Here is a 22,358-nt window from a genome sequence, read left to right as displayed (position 1 = left end):
TTTTGTTGTCTCGTATTTACCAGGTTCTAAGAATGTGAAGGCCGATGCTCTTTCTAGGAGCTTTGTGCCTGATGCTCCTGGAGTCGCTGATCCTGTTGGTATTCTTAAAGATGGAGTTATCTTGTCAGCTATTTCTCCGGATCTGCGACGTGTGTTGCAGAGATTTCAGGCTGATAGGCCTGAGTCTTGTCCACCTGACAGACTGTTTGTCCCGGATAAGTGGACCAGCAGAGTCATTTCCGAGGTTCATTCCTCGGTGTTGGCAGGTCACCCGGGAATTTTTGGCACCAGAGATCTGGTGGCCAGGTCCTTTTGGTGGCCTTCCTTGTCAAGGGATGTGCGGTCATTTGTGCAGTCCTGTGGGACTTGTGCTCGAGCTAAGCCTTGCTGTTCTCGTGCCAGCGGTTTGCTCTTGCCCTTGCCTGTCCCGAAGAGACCTTGGACACATATCTCCATGGATTTCATTTCTGATCTTCCGCTATCTCAGGGCATGTCCGTTATCTGGGTGATATGTGATCGCTTCTCCAAGATGGTCCATTTGGTTCCTTTGCCTAAGCTGCCTTCCTCTTCCGATCTGGTTCCTGTGTTTTTCCAGAACGTGGTTCGTTTGCACGGCATCCCTGAGAATATTGTGTCAGACAGAGGATCCCAGTTCGTTTCCAGGTTCTGGCGATCCTTTTGTAGTAGGATGGGCATTGATTTGTCGTTTTCGTCTGCTTTCCATCCTCAGACTAATGGACAGACGGAGCGAACCAATCAGACTTTGGAGGCTTATTTGAGGTGTTTTGTCTCTGCTGATCAGGACGATTGGGTGACATTCTTGCCGTTGGCTGAGTTTGCCCTTAATAATCGGGCTAGTTCCGCCACCTTGGTTTCGCCTTTTTTCTGCAACTCTGGTTTCCATCCTCGCTTTTCTTCGGGTCATGTGGAGCCTTCTGACTGTCCTGGGGTGGATTCTGTGGTGGATAGGTTGCAGCAGATCTGGAATCATGTGGTGGACAACTTGAAGTTGTCACAGGAGAAGGCTCAGCGCTTTGCCAACCGCCGCCGCGGTGTGGGTCCCCGACTACGCGTTGGGGATTTGGTATGGCTTTCTTCCCGCTTTGTTCCTATGAAGGTCTCCTCTCCCAAATTTAAACCTCGTTTTATTGGGCCTTACAAGATATTGGAAATCCTTAATCCTGTATCTTTTCGTCTGGATCTTCCTGTGTCGTTTGCTATTCACAATGTATTTCATAGGTCCTTGTTGCGGCGGTACATTGTGCCTGTAGTTCCTTCTGCTGAGCCTCCTGCTCCGGTGTTGGTTGAGGGCGAGTTGGAGTACGTGGTGGAGAAGATCTTGGATTCTCGCCTCTCCAGGCGGAGGCTTCAGTACCTGGTCAAGTGGAAGGGCTATGGTCAGGAGGATAATTCCTGGGTGGTCGCCTCTGATGTTCATGCGGCCGATTTAGTTCGTGCCTTTCATGCCGCTCATCCTGATCGCCCTGGTGGTCGTGGTGAGGGTTCGGTGACCCCTCACTAAGGGGGGGGTACTGTTGTGAATTTGCTTTTTGCTCCCTCTAGTGGTTACTAGTTTTTTGACTCTGGTTTTTCTGTCATTCCTTTTATCCGCACCTGGGTCGTTAGTTAGGGGTGTTGCTATATAAGCTCCCTGGACCTTCAGTTCAATGCCTGGCAACGTAGTTATCAGAGCTAGTCTGCTGTGCTCTTGTCTACTGATCCTGGTTCCAGTTATATCAGCTAAGTCTGCCTTTTGCTTTTTGCTATTTGTTTTGGTTTTGTATTTTTGTCCAGCTTGTTCCAAATCTATATCCTGACCTTTGCTGGAAGCTCTAGGGGGGCTGGTGTTCTCCCCCCGGACCGTTAGACGGTTCGGGGGTTCTTGAATTTCCAGTGTGGATTTTGATAGGGTTTTTGTTGACCATATAAGTTACCTTTCTTTATTCTGCTATCAGTAAGCGGGCCTCTCTGTGCTAAACCTGGTTCATTTCTGTGTTTGTCATTTCCTCTTACCTAACCGTCATTATTTGTGGGGGGCTTCTATCCAGCTTTGGGGTCCCCTTCTCTGGAGGCAAGAAAGGTCTTTGTTTTCCTCTACTAGGGGTAGCTAGATTCTCCGGCTGGCGCGTGTCATCTAGAATCAACGTAGGAATGATCCCCGGCTACTTCTAGTGTTGGCGTTAGGAGTAGATATATGGTCAACCCAGTTACCACTGCCCTATGAGCTGGATTTTTGTACTCTGCAGACTTCCACGTTCCTCTGAGACCCTCGCCATTGGGGTCATAACAGTTGGGGCTACAGTTAGGGTTGGGGCTTCAGTTAGGGTTAGGGTTGGGGCTAAAGTTAGGGTTAGGGTTGGGGCTAAAGTTAGGGTTAGGGCTAAAGTTAGGGTTGGGGCTACAGTTGGTGCTAGGGTCGGGGCTAAAGTTAGGGTTAGGGCTAAAGTTAGGGTTAGGGTTGGGGCTAAAGTTAGGGTTAGGATTGGGGCTAAAGTTAGGGTTGGGGCTAAAGTTAGGGCTTGGATTACATTTACGGTTGGAATTAGGGTTGGGATTAGGGTTAGGGGTGTGGTTAGGGTTATGGTTAGGGTTAGGGGTGTGTTGGAGTTAGGAGTGTGTTGGGGTTAGGGGTGTGGTTGGGATTAGGGCTAGGGGCATGTTCGGGTTAGGGATGTGGCTAGAGTTATGCTTAGGGTTGGGATTAGGGTTAGGGGTGTGTTTGGGTTAGGTTTTCAGTTAAAATTCGGGGGTTTCCACTGTTTAGGCACATCAGGAGCTCTCCAAATGCGACATGGCGTCCGATCTTAATTCCAGCCAATTCTGCGTTGAAAAAGTAAAACAGTGCTCCTTCCCTTCTGAGCTCTCCCGTGCGCCCAAACAGGGGTTTACCCCAACATATGGGGTATCAGCGTACTCAGAACAAATTGGACAACAACTTTTGGGGTCCAATTTCTCCTGTTACCCTGGGGAAAATACAAAACTGAGGGCTAAAAATAATTTTTGTGGAAATAAAAAGATTTTTTATTTTCACGGCTCTACGTTATAAACTGTAGTGAAACACTTGGGGGTTCAAAGCTCTCACAACACATCTAGATAAGTTCCTTGGGGAGTCTAGTTTCCAATATGTGGTCACTTGTGGGGGGTTTCTACTGATTAGGTACATCGGGGCTCTGCAAATGCAACGTGATGCCTGCAGACCAATCCATCTAAGTCTGCAATCCTAACGGCGCTCCTTCCCTTTCGATCTCTGCCATGTGCCCAAACGATGGTTCTCCCCACATATAGAGTATCAGCGTACTCAGGACAAATTGGACAACAAATTTTGGGGTCCAACTTCTCCTGTTACCCTTTGGAAAATACAAAACTGGGGGCTAAAAAATAATTTTTGTGGAAAAGAAAAGATTTTTTATTTTCACGGCTCTGCATTATAAACTGTAGTGAAACACTTGGGGGTTCACAGTTCTCACAACACATCTAGATAAGTTCCTTAGGCGGATCCACTTTCCAAAATGTTGTCACTTGTGGGAGGTTTCAATGTTTAGGCACATTAGAAGCTCTCTAAACTCAACATGGCGTCCCATCTCAATTCCGGTCAATTTTGCATTGAAATGTCAAGCCACGCTCCTTCCTTTCCGAGCTCTACCATGCGCCCAAACAGTAGTTTACCCTTACATATGGGGTATCAGCGTACTCAGGACAAATTGCACAACAACCTTTGGGGTCCAATTTCTTCTGGTACCCTTGGGAAAATAAAAAATTGGGGGCAAAAAGTTCATTTTTGTGAAAAAATATGATTTTTTATTTTTTGGCTCTACATTATAAACTTCTGTGAAGCACTTGGTGGGTCAAAGTGCTCACCACACATCTAGATAAGTTCCTTAGGGGGTCTACTTTCCAAAATGGTGTCACTTGTGGGGAGTTTCAATGTTTAGGCACATCAGGGGCTCTCTGTTGTGAATTTGGATTTTGGGCTCCCCCGGTGGCCGCTTGTGGAATTGGACTTGTCATCCTCTTTCCTGTTTCACCTGGTTCCATCAGTAGTGGGTGTCGCTATTTAAGCTCATTTCTCTGGTGGTTTCTTGCCGGTCAACAATGTTATCTGATGCCTCTCAGTGCTTGTTCCTGCTTCTAGACAACTACTAGATAAGTTGGACTTTTGTCCATGTTTTGTTTTGCCTATTTGTTCCAGTTCACAGCTGAAGTTTTGTTACTGTGTCTGGAAAGCTCTCGTTGATCAGGGATTGCTACTCTGGCGTTATGAGTTAATGCCAGAGTTTAAGGTAATCTCTGGATGGTGTTTTGTTAGTGTTTTTCTGCTGACCATGAAAGTATACTGTCTGTCTTCTGCTATCTAGTAAGCGGACCTCAAATTTGCTAAGACTATTTTCCTGCTGCGTTTGTTGTTTCATCTGAACTCACCGTCATTATATGTGGGGGGCTACTGTCTTCTTTGGAATATTTCTCTAGAGGTGAGCCAGGTCTTATATTTCCCTCTGCTAGCTATTTAGGTCTTAGGCCAGAGCTGGGCATCTAGCGATAAATAGGATATGCTACCTGGCTATTTCTAGTTGCGCGGCAGGCTTAGTTCATGGTCAGTATAGTTCCATCTTCCGAGAGCTTGTCCCTCTATAGGCTTGCTATGATCTCCGCCTGCAGAGATCATGACAGTTTGACCGGCCCATAAAGTGTTAAAGACCCAGGTTGAGAAAGGAGAGTTATAAGAAGTCTGCTGGAAATTTTTTTTTTTTTTTTCCCTCCAGTCTGCCTTGCTGCAGTCTTTTTTCTCTCTCTCCTCCTAATCTCTGTATGGCTCTGTGTGCACCTGACAATAATGGATCTCCAGAGTGTAACTGCGGGTTTGAATAATCTCATCACGAAAGTACAAAATTTACAAGATTTTGTGGTACATGCTCCGGTATCTGACCCGAGAATTCCTTTGCCGGAGTTCTTCACAGGGAATAGAGCTAGCTTCCAGAATTTCCGAAATAATTGTAAGCTTTATTTGTCCCTGAAGTCTCGTTCAGCTGGAGACCCTGCTCAGCAGGTTAGGATTGTGATTTCCTTGCTCAGGGGTGACCCTCAAGATTGGGCCTTCTCATTGCCAGCAGGGGATCCTGCGTTACGCGATGTGGATGCGTTTTTTCTGGCCTTGGGCTTGCTTTATGAGGAACCTCATTTGGAACTTCAGGCAGAAAAAACTTTGATGGCACTATCTCAGGGGCAAGACGAAGCTGAAGTTTTCTGCCAAAAATTCCGTAAATGGTCTGTGCTTACTCAGTGGAATGAGTGCGCCTTGGCGGCAACTTTCAGAGAAGGTCTCTCTGATGCCGTTAAGGATGTTATGGTGGGGTTCCCTGTGCCTGCAGGTCTGAATGAGTCCATGACAATGGCTATTCAGATTGATAGGCGTCTGCGGGAGCGCAAACCGGTGCACCATCTGGCGGTGTCTATGGAAAAGACGCCAGAAAGTATGCAGTGTGATAGAATTCTGTCCAGGAGCGAGCGACAGAATTTTAGACGGAAGAATGGATTGTGTTTCTATTGTGGGGATTCTACTCATGTTATATCAGCATGCTCTAGGCGTACAAAGAAGCTTGATAAGTCTGTTTCCATTGGCACCATTCAGTCTAAGTTTATTTTGTCTGTAACCCTGATTTGCTCTTTGTCATCCATTGCCACGGACGCCTATGTTGACTCTGGCGCCGCTCTGAGTCTTATGGATTGGTCCTTTGCCAATCGTTGTGGTTTTGATTTAGAGCCTTTGGAGACTCTTATTCCTCTGAAGGGGATTGACTCCACCCCATTGGCTAATAATAAACCACAATACTGGACACAAGTAACCATGCGTATCAATCCGGATCACCAGGAGATTATTCGTTTCCTGGTGCTGTATAATTTACATGACGATTTGGTACTGGGATTGCCATGGTTGCAGTCTCACAACCCAGTCTTGGACTGGAGAGCAATGTCTGTGTTGAGCTGGGGATGTAAGGGTATTCATGGGGACTTACCTTTGGTTTCTATTTCGTCGTCCATTCCCTCTGAAGTCCCTGAGTTCCTCTCTGATTATCAAGACGTCTTTGACGAACCCAAGCTTGGGTCGTTACCTCCGCACCGTGAGTGCGATTGTGCCATAGATTTGATACCGGGTTGTAAATATCCAAAGGGTCGTTTGTTTAATCTGTCTGTGCCGGAACATGCTGCTATGCGGGAATATATAAAGGAGTCTTTGGAAAAGGGACATATTCGTCCATCTTCTTCTCCCTTGGGAGCTGGGTTTTTCTTTGTCTCAAAAAAAGACGGCTCTTTGAGACCATGTATTGATTATCGGCTTCTGAATAAGATCACTGTTAAGTATCAATACCCATTGCCATTGCTTACTGATTTGTTTGCTCGTATAGAGGGTGCTAAGTGGTTCTCTAAAATTGATCTTCGTGGGGCGTATAATTTGGTGCGGATCAGGCAGGGGGATGAGTGGAAGACCGCATTTAATACGCCCGAGGGCCACTTTGAGTATTTGGTCATGCCTTTTGGTCTTTCTAATGCCCCTTCAGTTTTCCAGTCTTTTATGCATGATATTTTCCGCGATTTTCTGGATAAATTTATGATAATATATCTGGATGATATTCTGATTTTTTCTGATGACTGGGACTCTCATGTCCAGCAGGTCAGGAGAGTTTTTCAGGTTCTGCGGTCTAATTTTTTATGTGTGAAGGGGTCTAAGTGCGTTTTTGGGGTCCAGAAAATTTCCTTTTTGGGGTATATTTTTTCTCCCTCTTCCATTGAGATGGATCCCGTCAAGGTGCAAGCTATTTGTGACTGGACTCAGCCCTCCTCTCTTAAGGGTCTTCAGAGATTTTTGGGCTTTGCCAACTTTTACCGCCGATTTATTGCTGGTTTTTCGGATGTCGTTAAACCACTGACTGATTTGACCAGACAAGGCGCTGATGTTGCTAATTGGTCCCCTCATGCTGTAGAGGCCTTTCAGGAGCTTAAGCGCCGTTTTGCCTCTGCCCCTGTGTTGCGTCAGCCTGATGTGAATCTGCCTTTTCAGGTTGAGGTTGACGCTTCGGAGATCGGAGCTGGGGCAGTGTTGTCGCAGAAAGGTTCCGACTGCTCCGTCATTAGGCCTTGTGCCTTCTTTTCTCGCAAATTTTCGCCCGCAGAGCGGAATTATGATGTTGGGAATCGGGAGCTTTTGGCCATGAAGTGGGCGTTTGAGGAGTGGCGCCATTGGCTCGAGGGGGCTAGGCATCAGGTGGTGGTATTGACTGACCACAAAAATTTGATTTATCTTGAGACTGCCAGACGCCTGAATCCTAGACAGGCGCGCTGGTCTTTATTTTTTTCTCGCTTTAATTTTGTGGTGTCATACCTACCGGGTTCTAAGAATGTTAAGGCAGATGCCCTTTCTAGGAGTTTTGACCCGGACTCTCCTGGTAATTCTGAACCCACAGGTATCCTTAGGGAGGGAGTAATTTTGTCGGCCGTTTCTCCTGATCTGCGGCGGTCCTTGCAAGAGTTTCAGGCGGATAGACCGGATCGTTGTCCGCCTGATAGACTGTTTGTTCCGGATGATTGGACCAGCAGAGTCATCTCTGAGGTACATTCTTCTGCATTGGCAGGTCATCCCGGAATTTTTGGTACCAGGGATTTGGTGGCAAGATCCTTCTGGTGGCCTTCCCTGTCACGAGATGTGCGAGTCTTTGTGCAGTCATGTGACGTTTGTGCTCGGGCCAAGTCTTGTAGTTCTCGGGCTAGCGGACTGCTGTTGCCCTTGCCTATTCCTAAGAGGCCTTGGACACACATCTCGATGGATTTTATTTCAGATCTGCCTGTTTCCCAGAAGATGTCTGTCATCTGGGTGGTCTGTGACCGTTTCTCTAAAATGGTCCATTTGGTTCCTCTGCCCAAGTTGCCTTCTTCTTCTGAGTTGGTTCCTCTGTTTTTTCAGAATGTTGTCCGATTGCACGGTATTCCTGAGAATATTGTTTCTGACAGAGGTACCCAATTTGTGTCTAGATTTTGGCGGGCATTCTGTGCTAGGATGGGCATAGATTTGTCTTTTTCATCTGCTTTTCACCCTCAGACTAATGGCCAGACCGAGCGGACTAATCAGACCCTGGAGACATATCTGAGGTGTTTTGTCTCTGCTGACCAGGATGATTGGGTTGCTTTTTTGCCATTGGCAGAGTTCGCCCTCAATAATCGGGCCAGCTCTTCCACCTTGGTGTCCCCGTTTTTCTGTAATTCGGGGTTTCACCCTCGATTTTCCTCCGGTCAGGTGGAATCCTCGGATTGTCCTGGAGTGGATGCGGTGGTGGAGAGATTGCATCACATCTGGGGGCAGGTTATGGACAATTTGAAGTTGTCCCAGGAGAAGACTCAGCGTTTTGCCAACCGTCATCGTCGTGTTGGTTCTCGGCTTTGTGTTGGAGATTTGGTGTGGTTGTCTTCTCGTTTTGTCCCTATGAGGGTCTCTTCTCCTAAGTTTAAACCTCGGTTCATCGGCCCTTATAGAATATTGGAGATTCTTAATCCTGTTTCTTTCCGTTTGGACCTCCCTGCGTCCTTTTCCATTCATAACGTTTTTCATCGGTCGTTATTGCGCAGGTATGAGGTACCTGTTGTACCTTCAGTTGAGCCTCCTGCTCCGGTGTTGGTTGAGGGTGAGTTGGAGTACGTTGTGGAGAAAATTTTGGACTCTCGTGTTTCCAGACGGAGACTCCAGTATCTGGTCAACTGGAAGGGTTACGGCCAGGAGGATAATTCTTGGGTCAATGCATCTGATGTTCATGCTTCTGATCTTGTTCGTGCCTTCCATAGGGCTCATCCTGGTCGCCCTGGTGGATCTGGTGGGGGTTCGGTGCCCCCTCCTTGAGGGGGGGGTACTGTTGTGAATTTGGATTTTGGGCTCCCCCGGTGGCCGCTTGTGGAATTGGACTTGTCATCCTCTTTCCTGTTTCACCTGGTTCCATCAGTAGTGGGTGTCGCTATTTAAGCTCATTTCTCTGGTGGTTTCTTGCCGGTCAACAATGTTATCTGATGCCTCTCAGTGCTTGTTCCTGCTTCTAGACAACTACTAGATAAGTTGGACTTTTGTCCATGTTTTGTTTTGCCTATTTGTTCCAGTTCACAGCTGAAGTTTTGTTACTGTGTCTGGAAAGCTCTCGTTGATCAGGGATTGCTACTCTGGCGTTATGAGTTAATGCCAGAGTTTAAGGTAATCTCTGGATGGTGTTTTGTTAGTGTTTTTCTGCTGACCATGAAAGTATACTGTCTGTCTTCTGCTATCTAGTAAGCGGACCTCAAATTTGCTAAGACTATTTTCCTGCTGCGTTTGTTGTTTCATCTGAACTCACCGTCATTATATGTGGGGGGCTACTGTCTTCTTTGGAATATTTCTCTAGAGGTGAGCCAGGTCTTATATTTCCCTCTGCTAGCTATTTAGGTCTTAGGCCAGAGCTGGGCATCTAGCGATAAATAGGATATGCTACCTGGCTATTTCTAGTTGCGCGGCAGGCTTAGTTCATGGTCAGTATAGTTCCATCTTCCGAGAGCTTGTCCCTCTATAGGCTTGCTATGATCTCCGCCTGCAGAGATCATGACAGCTCTCCAAACGCGACATGGCATCCAATCTCAATTCCAGTCAATTTTGCATTGAAAAGTCAAACGGCGCTCCTTCCCTTTCGAGCTCTGCCATGTGCCCAAACGATGGTTTTCCCCACATATAGAGTATCAGCGTACTCAGGACAAATTGGACAATAACCTTTGGGGTCCAACTTCTCCTGTTACCCTTTGGAAAATACAAAACTGGGGGCTAAAAAATAATTTTTGTGGAAAAGAAAAGATTTTTTATTTTCACGGCTCTGCATTATAAACTGTAGTGAAACACTTGGGGGTTCACAGTTCTCACAACACATCTAGATAAGTTCCTTAGGCGGATCCACTTTCCAAAATGTTGTCACTTGTGGGAGGTTTCAATGTTTAGGCACATCAGAAGCTCTCTAAACTCAACATGGCGTCCCATCTCAATTCCGGTCAATTTTGCATTGAAATGTCAAGCCACGCTCCTTCCTTTCCGAGCTCTACCATGCGCCCAAACAGTAGTTTACCCTTACATATGGGGTATCAGCGTACTCAGGACAAATTGCACAACAACCTTTGGGGTCCAATTTCTTCTGGTACCCTTGGGAAAATAAAAAATTTGGGGCAAAAAGTTCATTTTTGTGAAAAAATATGATTTTTTATTTTTTGGCTCTACATTATAAACTTCTGTGAAGCACTTGGTGGGTCAAAGTGCTCACCACACATCTAGATAAGTTACTTAGGGGGTCTACTTTCCAAAATGGTGTCACTTGTGGGGAGTTTCAATGTTTAGGCACGTCAGGGGCTCTCCAAACGCGACATGGCATCCAATCTCAATTCCAGTCAATTTTGCATTGAAAAGTCAAACGGCGCTCTTTCCCTTCCGAGCTCTGCCATGCGCCCAAACAGTGGTTTACCCCCACATATGGGGTATCGACGTACTCAGGACAAATTGTACAACAACTTTTGGGGTCCAATTTCTCCTGTTACCATTGGTAAAATAAAAAAAAAATTGGAGCTGAATAAATTTTTGTGAAAAAAAGTTAAATGTTCATTTTTTTTAAACATTCCAAAAATTCCTGTGAAACACCTGAAGTTTTAACCCTTATAACTCCCTAACAAAAAAAATGTTGGTTCCAAAATTGTGCTGATGTAAAGTAGACATGTGGTAAATGTTACTTATTAAGTATTTTGCGTGACATATCTCTGTGATTTATGGGCATAAAAATTCAAATTTGGAAAATTGCTAAATTTTCTAAATTTTCCCCAAATTTCCATTTTTTTCACAAATAAACGCAAGTAATACCAAATAAATTTGACCATTATCATGAAGCACAATATGTCATGATAAAACCTTGTCAGAATCATCAGGATCCATTGAAGCGTTCTAGTGTTCTAACCTCATAAAGGGACAGTGGTCAGAATTGTAAAAATTGGCCCGGTCATTAACGTGCAAACCACCCTTGGGGGTTAAGGGGTTAAAAATGTCTTGTGATAACGACTCATGTCAAATATTAAAAGATACAGCCAGATTAAGAATTGTCATTTTCTGTGAATGAAATGAAAATTATCCAAATATTTATATTTTTCAAAAATTAAGGATTGGTTGGAAAGAATGTATATTTAGATTCATGTCTATATTTGAACGATTGTACAAAACTCTTATTAAAAATGTCAAAACACAATCAATGATAAAAATGTTTTGTAAACAAATTTGGATTCCTAAATTCTGTATCTCGTGTTATTGCGTCACAAAAGGATTCTTTATTTGAATGTGTGCAATCCCTTGACTTTGCTAGTAAACATGAGAAGCTTGAAAGGGAAATAAATCATACTAAGTTTGTAAAAACAGACAGAGTAAAATCTTATCAATACACCACGCACATGGCCGCGCATAATTTCCATCAGGTGGCCGGCCTTGTATTGCAGCTGGGGGAGAGGCCCGGGGGGCATTTGCCTCTCTGCCACCCAGCCCAGTCTGCCCCTGCTCATGAGGGAAGAGAGGTTGCACACACAGCGTAACACCACTGAGCAGCAGCACAAGCGCCACCTGGTGGCGAAAGAGCGATCAGACGGGCCGAGTCTGAAACAGTAAGGACAAGAAGTACCAGAGGTCACAGCAATACACGTGGTCAAATACAAGCCAGAAGCCAGAGCCAGATGGGAGCAGAGAGACCAGAGTTGAGAGACAGTCAATCAGGTCAGAAGACAAGCCGGGTCACACACCAAGAGGTCCAAGAATGGGGAGCGAACACTAAGACAAGTGGGGAGGCAGGAAAGGGAAGTCACGGCAACAGAATAAAAGGGCAGAGGACCAGACACGGTATCAAGGGGTCAGCTGATCTAGCCTGGGAGCATGAACTATCACTGACAATGGTCTGCATGCCACAGCAGACTGAAATAGCCACACAGAAACCAAAACAAGGCTGAGAAGGTTATCCCCCGCATGACCAGACCGAGGAGACAATAACATGAAACAAAAGCCAGCCTGGATTATGACAGTACCCCTCTCTCAATGGGGGGCACTGGACTCCCAGGTTTACCTGAATAACGAGTGTGAAAGGCCCAGACCAACCGATCTGCATGGACCAAACGCGCCAGCACCCACGACCAGTTCTCAGGACCGTAACCCTTCCAATGAACCAAATACTGAAAAAAACGGCAGAGTATGCGAGAAAATCCACAACCTGTTCCACCTCATACTCGGTCTGGCCATCTACCACAACAGGTGGTGAGTGCGAGGGAGACTCCCCTGAGGAAGATACAGACGGCTTCAGAAGCACCTTATGGAACACATTGGGGATCTGTAATGACGAGGGCAGATGCAGGCGAAAAGCCACAGGATTAACCACCTCTAAAATTTCACAAGGACCAATAAACTTGGGACCTCAACTTTATATTCTTGGTAGATAACCATACCTTATCCCCCACCTGGAAATACAGCCCCACGGAACGTCGTTTATCCACAAAAAATTTTTTACTTGACTTGAGCCTCCCCAATGTTTCTTTGAACCTCCCTCCAGACCTCCCCCAACTGCTGAAAGGCCAAATCAGCCCCTGGACACCCCGAATCCAGCCGGGTAAACTCACCAAAGTGAGGGTGAAACCCAGAGATGCAAGAAAACGGGGAAGTACCAGTGGATTGATTAACATGATTATTGAAAGCGAATTCTGCCATGGATACCGAAGAGCACCAATCATCCTGTCTAGATGTGGCAAGACAACGCAATAATTGCTCCAAAGACTGATTGGTCCTTTCACTCTGACCGCTGGTCTCGGGATGATAGGATGACGAAAAGGTCAGACTGATACCCAACCTTTTACAAAAAGCCCTCCAGAATTAAAAAACAAATTGCACCCCTCTATCAGATACCACACTGACAGGCGCACCATGCAATCTGACCACATGGTCAATGAATAGTTTTGATAGAGTCTCAGCATTAGGAAACCCCGCCAATGGTACAAAATGCGCATGTTTACTGAACCTATCAACAACTACCCAGATCACGGTTTTGCCATTAGAGGGAGGAAGATCGGTAATAAAGTCCATGGACAGATGAGTCCACGGTCTAGCTAGAATAGGCAGTGGCACCAATTCCCCGGCTGGCCGATTGTGGGAGGTTTCTGCGTGGGCACAAGTTTCGCATGAGGACACGAACCCAGTGATGTCAGAAGCCAACGAGGGCCACCAAAACAGCCTAGTGATGGCTTCCAGGATGCCCACTCAGAGCCGAGTGATGGAACTCCTGAAGCACCCTTAACCGATACTGGACAGGCATGAAGAAATTATTATTAGGTACAGACGGAGGAGCAAGAGATTGGGCCTCACGAATCTCCCGCTCCAATGCCAGGGAAACTGCAGCCACAACCACTCTGTGCTGAAGAATGGAGGAAGGAGGTTCAGGAGGTGATATAGGATCCAGGCTGCGATATAAGGCATCAGCCTTTACATTCTTGGACCCAGGCCTGAAAGTGATAGAAAACTGAAATCTAGAAAAAAAGTGACCACCTCGCCTGTCTCAGGGTTAAACGTTTGACAGACTCAATGTAAGACAGGTTCTTGTGATCCATAATGACAGTGATATGATGGACAGCCCCCTCAAAAAAAGCCTCCATTCTTTAAATGCCAATTTAATGACCAATAACTCTTGGTTACACACATCATAATTTCTATCAGCAGAGAATTTTTTTTTCGAAAAGAAGGCACAGGGTCTCAAATTATTTAACGTGGTGGGTCCCTGGGACAACACCGCTCTCACTCCCACCTCCGAGGCGTCCACCTCCACAATATACGGTTTAGACAAATCAGGTTGAATCAGCATGGGGGCGGACATGAAACAGTTTTTAGGGAAGAAAATGCCGCCAAAGCTGGAGCTGACCAGATCAGCACCCTTACGAGTTAAATAAGTGAGGGGTTTGACCACTTGAGAAAACCCCTTGATGAATTTTCTATAGTAATTAGCAAAACCCAGAAAACGCTGAAGAGTCCCTTGAGATCTCTGGGTTGCACCTGATCCACAATAGCCTGTACCTTTCTAGGGTCCATACGAAACCCCTCAGCAGACAAAATGACCCATAGAAAGGACAATTCTTGAGCAAAAAATTAACACTTCTCCTGTTTAGCAAAGAGTGAGTACTCTCTGAGCCTCCGGAGAACTGCACGGAGGTGACCCATGCGACTCTGTTTATCTGAAGAATATATGAGGATATCATCCAGATAAACTACCATGAAGCACCCAATAAAATCTGAGAAAACATGATTAATAAAATTCTGGAATACTGCTGGCTTATTAGTTAGGCCAAACAGCATAACTAAATTTTCAAACAAACCCTCAGAGGTGAGAAATGTAGTTTTCCACTCATCCCCCTCCCGCATACGGATGAGATTATATGCTCCCCTGAGGTCCAACTTAGAGAACCACCTAGCCCCCGACTGTTGATTGTACAAATCAGGTATAAGTGGGAGGGGATAAGTGTTCCTTACAGTGATTTTATTCAATTCTTGAAAATCGAAGCATGGGCGTAAACCACCATCCTTTTTCTTAACAAATAAGAACCCCGCCACTGGGGAAGCAGATGGCCGGCTGTGTCCTTACGAAGGCTATCAGCGATATACTCATTCATGGCAGCCCGCTCAGGGCCGTAGAGATTGTACAGACGGGCCTTGGGCAATTTGGCACCAGGAACAAGATCAACAGCACAATCCAATGAGTGGTGTGGTGGTAGAACCTCAGCCTCCTCTTCGGAAAGCACATCCTCAAAGTCCTTCAGGTACTCAGGAATACCCTCCGAACTGATGGATGACACAGGTACAGAAACAAAACATTTCTTAGAACAATTGGGTCCCCAGTTCACAATGTTCGGAGCTTCCCAGTCAATGACCGAGCTATGTACTAGTGACAAGGGGAACCCCAACCCCAATCCCGCTGACAGATTGTCAAGAACAAAACATGTAATACGTTCTTGATGACAAGATCCCACCTCGAGGATAAACTCAGAGACAAACTTACTGTCCCTAACCTACATTTGACCACCAAATCAGTGTCAATTAAGTTCAGCGATGACCACAGTCCAAAAAAGCTGAAATGGGAGTACAACAGTTTTTTGAACAAAGAGTTCCACTTTCAATTGTAATTTAAGTAGTGAGAAAAATGGTACCTGAGAGTCTGGGCAACCTCCTTGATAGTTACCCAGACCTAAGCGTTTCCCAGCACCTTGGGAATAGGAGGACAGGAAGGACAGTCCTTTCTCAAATGTCCAGGATTGCCGCAGTAGAAGCAAAGTCTCCCTTCCGGTCATCGTCTCCTTTCCATTTCCTTGATTGTGGTGGTCCCCACTTACATGAGCTCGGTTTGAGGTATGGCGTCGGGATTACTCGGAAGGAGAGGGACTTCTTGCTGCATGACACCCTCTCCCGTAGTCTACAATCCATACGGATGGCCTGAGTCATAGCCTCCTCCAAGGAACTAGGTGGTGAATGGAGAGCCAGAGCATCCTTCAGATGGTCCGACAGTCCCCTCCAGTACGGACACCTGAGCGCTGAGTCGTTTCAGGATACCTCAGGGGACCATTGCCTGAACTCCGAGCAATACCACTTGGCTGCCCGTTTTCCTTGAACCAGACCCATGATAGTGTCCTCTGCCACCCTGACACGGTCTGGTTCATCATAGATAACTTCTATGGCCTCAAAGAACCCATCCTCCGACATCCGTTTAGGGGCAGTGGGGGACAACGAGGAAGTCCAAGATTGGGGACCCTCCCTGAGTAAGGAGATAATAATCCCCACCCGCTGATTCTCATTCCCCGATGATCGAGGTCTAAGAGAAAACAATAATTTATAATTCTCCCTGAACGTACAAAATGTATCTTTCATGCCAGAAAAGGTGTCAGAAAGCCAAACCGAGAGTTCAGGAGAGTGCAAAGCGACATTTACAGAATCACCAGGTCGACTAACAGCATGAAGGGTGGTTCCCTGCACGGTCTTAACTGTCTCCGTCAACTCTTTTTGTAATTGAGTCTTGGATGTGGCTAGGGCCCAATGTTCCACCGATAGATCCCGCATCATCTATGTCAAACTGGAAACCTGATCTGCCAAGTTACGAAGTGGATCCACGACCAGGGAAAAAATGCAAAATTCCATTTAAATGTATGGTCAGTGATAATGTAATGCTGCTGCAGTGCAGTATAGCGCAATCTCCACCAGCGGATGCTGATCAGGGAAGAGAGGTTGCACACACAGCGTAACACCACTGAGCAGCAGCACAAGGGCCACCTTGTGGCGAAAGAGTGGTCAGACGGGCCGAGTCAGAAACAGTAAGGACAAGAAGTACCAGAGGTCACAGCAATACACGTGGTCAAATACAAGCCAGAAGTCACAGCCAGATGGGAGCAGAGATAACAGAGATGAGAGACAGTCAATCAGGTCAGAAGACAAGCCGGGTCACATACCAAGAGGTCCAAGAATGGGGAGCGAACACTAAGACAAGTGGGGAGGCAGGAAAGGGAAGTTATGGCAACAGAAAAAACGGGCAGAGGACAAGACACGGTATCAAGGGGTCAGCTGCTTTAGCCTCAGAGCATGAACTATCACTGACATTGGTCTGCAGGCCACAGCAGACTGAAATAGCCACACAGAATCCAAAACGAGGCAGAGGAGGTTAACCCCCACATGACCAGATCAGGGAGAGAATAACATAAAACAAACCCCAGCCTGGATCATTACATATGTATTCAGCATTAATTATAAATTGAAGCACTATAGCATGTTCAATCCTAACAGCTTGTAATATACTCACTGTCAGGATTCGGTTCTTCTTGCTGGTACCAGTGGTCATTACATGACCTCTCACATGCCAACTAGTTTTAGTTCCTGCTTTTCTCAATGAAGCTAAGGCTGTAATTTTTCCCCGAACATTGAGAGTATCAGGAAGAGAAGCTAATTGGCACATGACTGTTAGTATGCAAATTGCATATAAGTGTCAATATGACAACTACTCAAACAGAAAATGTCACTTGTCAGGTGTCCCGGGACCAGGGCCTCCTTCCCTGTCTCTAACACTAGGGGGCACCCTAGCCTGCCCTGTTCTCTGGGTTATTTTTGATGGTGAAGATGCCGGGCCCACGTACCTTGCCTTAGCTCCTGAATCCACCCTCAGTCTGTACCCTTCCACCAACCAGGGAAGAGGGGAGTAGTAGTGTATCATAATACACCAACCAGACTAACAAGCTAATACGAACAAGGGTAATGAAAAATAGCAAACATTCAAATATACACACATAAATAACAGAGGTATGCACAGGGAGTGGAAGATGGGGTAAAACTAAAGTAGGAAAAGAAAGGGAATTATCACACATTCGAAACCTAGCAACAGTCACAGATAAAACCACAAAAACACATTCTCAAATAACCACCAGCAACAACCTCCATCCATGCAGCATAAGCTACTCTGACAATGAGTGCTAACAGGGACCCAGATTATATAGGAGATGGGAGTGGTTATCAGTGCACAGCTGAGTGCCTTAGCTCCCTGAGCTTTCAACACAGCAGATTAACCCCTGCACTGCTTAAAGAAATTTACACTATTTAATAAGAAGGTGAAGTGCTTCTAATCCATGCAGGAATAGAAGAAATCAGATGCTCCTGTCTTCTGGCTCCTCTCTGTTGCAGTAAACCCATGACAGATAAGCTGTGTATAGGATGGGGCGCCCAAATACATTTTTGCTCCAGGTGCAGGAAAACCTAGATTCTCCCCTGTATACGCAGATTGTTGTGAAGGTTTATAAGACTTGGGCTTAGCTTTACCTGCCAATCTTAGTGAAGAATTTGCGGTAGTAAGATGCGTTAAAATTAATTAAGTGGCACTGGACATTTGTGTAATAATTTATGGCATATACAGTATGATGAATTTGGCGGGTGTGCTCAGACATGTGCGGCGCCCCAGGGTCCTTGTCGTCGCAGTGGTATTGCTTTCCTCTCGGGGAGAGTGATGCTACGTTTGGAGGCAAAGAAGGATAACTGCATCCGGATATCACAAACATGCAACACATTTCACACTCCAGACCACCAGGGGAAGCTTCTGCTTCTATTTATTAGGTCACTCCCCATATATATATATAACTGGTAGTCTGTAGGGAGAGTTAGTCAGTTCCAGACAGAAGTTCAGTTCCTGACAGAGCTCCAAACAGGAGTTCAGTTAGAACGTTCCAGACCAGAGTCTGAGGAGGATGGAAAGTTAAAGGAGCTGTGCATGCCCTCAGAGCTGCAGCTCCCAGAAAGAGACATTGAAAGGCAGAACTGTATTGCAGCAAGCATGAAGGAAGTCGAAGCAAAGGAGAGGATACCAGAAGGGGACCAGTCCTGCTCAAACTGTCTCCTTCTGAGGCGCAAAATCCCAATAACCGGAACACCGAGGGAGTAAGGAACTTTATGCTTTACTTCAGAGACCGGCAGGACAGTTAATTGCAGGTTACCTGTCCGCACCTACACCCAGGAGGCATGGTGACACCTACAGAGCCGGGTTATCTAAGAGACCCTATAAACAGGCTCAAGTCACCAGTCATATGGGTATTGTCCTATCCTATATGGGGAACAGAGAGAGCGAAACATCGCATCTGTGAGACCCTTATGTGACGCCATAGGCAGTAAGGGACTACCCCACCGCAGCGCAAAGGAAGGCTACTGATTTCCACCTGGATAAGGGAACTCTGGACTTGCCTCCAAACCGGCCGGACTCTGCCTGCTCTGTGCTCTGGTGCCCTGGACTGTGGATGCTGAAGTCTTCAGTAAAGGTAAAGAGACTGCAACCCTGTGTCCTCATTCTTCACTGTGCCATTCATCATTCACCATCTACACATCGGGAAGCCCTGGGGATACACTTCACCTGTGGGAAGATATACCATTTAGCTGTCATAACATCACCCCAGCGGACCCCTTAAAGCAGCATCGGTCACCCTGACCGAATACCACAGGTGGCGTAATGAACATTCCCCTTAAAGACCTTTCCCTTTTACACGGACGTCCCAGAGCCACGGGCTGGGTCAGCCACCGTGACATCCCCCTGTGAACCGAAGGACCCGGTATCGAGTACCCCATGGCCCCATGGGGCGATCCACATGGACCTCCTGCCATGGTTGGTCCTACATCTACACCTACTTATCAAAAAGAAGAGATGGCATAAACTTGTCAAAGTGTCCAAAAAATGTTATGATATTTCAAACAGTTTTACTTCATATTTCTGGCACAAGCTGATGAATAAGACCATCAATAAATAAAATCGAAGGTTCACTGGCAAATTCAGAAAATTGGATCACAGATAAGGAACTATTAGGGAATGTGTTAGGCGCTGGGATTCTCCTGCTGCACAGGGTAGATCCCAAGCCTTGTCTGCATCTGCGGTCTCCCATTCAGCTTCGGACGTTGCAGGTGCTACTAAGCATAGACGTCGGTCGCAGCGTCTTGCTCAGACTCGTGCTGTTACTGCTGGCTCTTCAGCCAAGTCTTTGGTAACCAGCGGTAGGCTGCAACGAACGGACACTCTGGAGGCTAAGTCCAGAAATTACCCTACTGAGCATGCTCGTGATGTGGCGGCGTCTCATTGGTGGTCAGTCATCAGCTGCTCTGGTAATGTGGCAGCTCCGGATTGGTCCGCAAGCAAGGTCCTGTCTGACTGGACATAAGCTGAACATATAAAGGGGTCTCAGAGGCGAAAGAGAGCGCATTAGTATCATTCACGTTATGTGTGTGTATGGGACATTGCTTCAGCATGGTCTTTGTCAGCATGTGCTCAGGGTCGGCGGAAAGCCGTTAGAATTCCAGTATTTTGGAGAGGAGTTTGTGTGGATTCACCATTAGAATTCCGGCACCTCTGGAGAGGAGTTTGTTGAATGCACTTGCTGAATGTGTGATCACTGTTTGCCTTTTACTCCATGAGGGGTCTATGTTCCCCTGTGAGGTTATCAGGGGTCCTATCTAGCGCCATAACTCTTCATTTCTGTGTGCGAGTGACACAGCTCAGTTGCAGTGCATCTGCTCCATTTCTGTGTGTAAGTGACACAGCTCAGTTGCAGAGCATCTGTTTTGTTTTTGCGTGCGAGTTCAGTTCATGTGCAGTTTACACTGAGTGGTGTTTAACTCAGTGTGTGCAAGCAATCGCTCGCCTAGTGTTCCGTCATTGCTTACTAGCAGCAGTTTTCAATCTCTGCATGGTGGACCCCGTGTTGCGATTGCACTTTATTATTTATTTCATTTAGCGCAATCAGCAAACCCTAACAGTATGGTCCACCCCCAAAAATCCACCATAGAAAACACTCCAAATAATGTATTTCTTTGTAAAAATGGATGTTCAGTCTTTTGAGTGCCTTTTAACCACTTCAGGTTTCCAAAGACGCTAAGCATTTAAAAGAAGTGGCCTGACCATTCTTTGAACATCTTCTGCTGTTGGTGGGACTTATTCTGCAGTGCTTAGCAAAATATGCTGAACTCTTCAGGCCGGCGTCACACTTGGCGTAAGACAATACGCCACGTATTATACGTCCGTACTACGGCCGTAATACAGAGAAATGTTCCCAAAATATTAATCCGTAGTCAGGGTGTGTCAGCGTATTTTGCGCATGGCATCCTCCGTATGTAATCCGTATGGCATCCGTACTGCGAGATTTTCGCGCAGGCTTGCAAAACCGACATCTAATGGATTTATGTGCTCAAATGTTCGGGAAAACATATATACAGTATATATATATATATATATATATATATGTCATTGAGACACATATATATATATATTCTGTATTTAGATTTCATTCAGCGCGATATCTGTGAACAGCCGGTAATTCAATTGCCGGCTTTTCATTTCTCCTGCACAAACCCGACGGGATATGAGACATGGTTTACATACAGTAAACCATCTCATATCCCCATTTTTTTTGCATATTCCACACTACTAATGTTAGTAGTGTGTATGTGCAAAATTTCAGCGCTGTAGCTGCTAAAATAAAGGGTTAAATGGCGGAGAAAATTGGCGTGGGCTCCCGCGCAATTTTCTCCGCCAAAATGGTAAAGCCAGTGACTGAGGGCAGATATTAATAGCCAGGAAATGGATTGAGAGAGCAATAAATTATTAAAACAATCGCTGTGTTTATTTCATTAAAATACTTTTAAATCATGTGTGTGTGTGTTTTAACCCTTTCATACAATTGGATTAATAATGGATAGGTGTCATAATTGACGCCTCTCCATTATTAATCTGGCTTAATGTCACCTTACAATAGCAAGGTGGCATTAACCCTTCATTACCCCATATCCCACCGCTACAGGGAGTGGGAAGAGAGTGGCCAAGTGCCAGAATAGGCGCATCTTCCAGATGTGCCTTTTCTGGGGTGGCTGGGGGCAGATGTTTTTAGCCACGGGGGGGCCAATAACCATGGACCCTCTCCTGGCTATTAATATCTGCCCTCAGTCACTGGCTTTACCATTCTGGCGGAGAAAATTGCGCGGGAGCCCACGCCAAATTTTTCCGCCATTTAACCCTTTATTTTAGCAGCTACAGCACTGAAATTTTGCACATTCCCACTACTAACATTAGTAGTGTGGAATATGCAAAAAAAAGGGGGATATGACATGGTTTACTATATGTAAACCATGTCTCATATCCTGTCGGGTTTGTGCAGGAGAAATGAAAAGCCGGCAATTGAATTACCGACTTTTCACTAACACCGCTGCGTATTTCTCGCAAGTCACACTGCTGGTCCATGTGTAATCCGTATTTTTCTCGCCCCCATAGACTTTCATTGGCGATTACGGATCCGTAATATACGGCTGATAGGAGCAGCCCCATTGAGAATAATTGTGCCGTATGTTATGCGAGTTTTACGGACGTAGTTTCTGCGCTCTTACGTCCGTAAAACTCGCATGTGTGACGCCGGCCTCAGACCTTTCTCTATAATAGTGCAAATAGGAAAGATAATGATGAAAATGCTGACATAGAGCTACTTGTCTCTCAAATCACCATTTATGCTGTGGGTTTCAACCATTTCTATGCAATAGATGAAAATTGCCCAAAGGAAATTCATTGCATTGCATTTTATATTATTTTCCATAAAAAAAATTAGGATCACATGTCAACTAACCACATTAACCACCGTCACTGGCTTCCTTTCAGGATAAAGTTGCTATTAACATCTTAAGTGTCTATTAATAGTGTGCGAAAATAGATTTCTCACATTTTTTCTCGTAATGAAACACCATGTATCATTTAGGGTATGTGCACACGTCA

Source organism: Ranitomeya variabilis, chromosome 3 (genome assembly GCF_051348905.1).
Source record: "Ranitomeya variabilis isolate aRanVar5 chromosome 3, aRanVar5.hap1, whole genome shotgun sequence".
NCBI lineage: Eukaryota > Metazoa > Chordata > Amphibia > Anura > Dendrobatidae > Ranitomeya > Ranitomeya variabilis.
The sequence above is the reverse complement of the archived record's forward strand: the minus strand, read 5'-3'. Positions refer to the sequence as shown.